We start from the raw sequence: 1,333 nt of genomic DNA, 5'->3' as shown, positions 1-1,333 counted from the left end.
CCATTTGATGGACTTTCCAACCGTTCTGAGCAGCTAGTGCAAAGAGTGTCCGGATGGTGGCCCATTTTGCTGTGGGGGCAAAAGTTTCCTCATAATCAACCCCTTCCTTTTGTGCAAAACCTTTTGCCACAAGCCTAGATTTGTGCTTGTCAAGTGAGCCATCAGCTTTGTACTCGTTCTTGTAGACCCACTTGCAGCCAATTGGTTTGGTTCCAAATGGAGGATCAACCAGCTTCCAAGTGCCATTCTTTATGAGAGCATCATACTCCTTTTGCATCGCTTCTTTCCATTCATCATGAGAAGCAGCTTCTTTGAAGGAAGTTGGTTCAAAATATGTAGACAAGTTCAATTCACAATCATAAGTAACATACATATCAAGAGGTGAATTAGAGTCATCTACATCATCTTCATTTTGTCGGTTTGAATTTCTGGTTCCTGTTTTTCCAATTTCATCAGGATGAACACTTTCAAGTGCCTTTGTCAGCCACTTTAGGGGACCTTTCTGAGATGGTCCAGGCTGCTCTGTTGATTGAGTTGGGACTGAATCAAGATTGAGTCTCCCAATTCTATCAATTACATCACTTAAAGGATCATCCGATGTTGGAGTTTCATGCAAGGGATATTGTTCTTCAGAAGAAGATTCCACATGTTGATCTAGTATAGGAATCCCCCCTTCAAGATGTGGAATCTGATTATCAAACTCTTGAAATGATTTTGTTTTTGTGAATCTATCCATGCGATCAAGTTGCCTCTCAACAACACTGTCAGATTTGGATGATTCAAGAAAAATGACATCTCTGGATACAACAATCTTTTTATTTACTTCATCGTAGAGACGGTATGCTTTAGAGGTGTTTGAATACCCCAGGAAGATACACTTACGACTTCTAGCACCAAGTTTGTTTCTATGTACATTTGGTATTAAAGCATAACAGGTGGAAACAAAAATCCTGAGATGATTTACCAAAGGAACATGTCCATACCATAATTCATAAGGAGTCTTGTTTCTTATAGCACTAGATGGACATCTATTCTTTATATATGCAGCACATAGAACAACATCAGCCCAAAACATTATTTTTACATTTTTGAAGAAACGCATGGATCGTACCATATTCAAGATTGTTCTATTCATTCTTTCAGCTACACCATTATGTTGGGGATTATAAGGCACAATTGTTTGATGTTTGATCCCATGTTGGCGAAGATAGTTTTCAAATTCATTTGATGTATATTCTTTTCCATTATCAGTGCGAATAGACCCAATATGAGATTGTGCATCATTTTCAATCCACTTATGAAAATTCTTGAATGTTTGAAAAGCATCATATTT

This window comes from Pinus tabuliformis, chromosome 3_2 (genome assembly GCF_031772625.1).
Source record: "Pinus tabuliformis cultivar Carrire ecotype Pingquan chromosome 3_2, CPIR1, whole genome shotgun sequence".
NCBI classification, from domain to species: Eukaryota; Viridiplantae; Streptophyta; class Pinopsida; order Pinales; family Pinaceae; genus Pinus; species Pinus tabuliformis.
The sequence above is the reverse complement of the archived record's forward strand: the minus strand, read 5'-3'. Positions refer to the sequence as shown.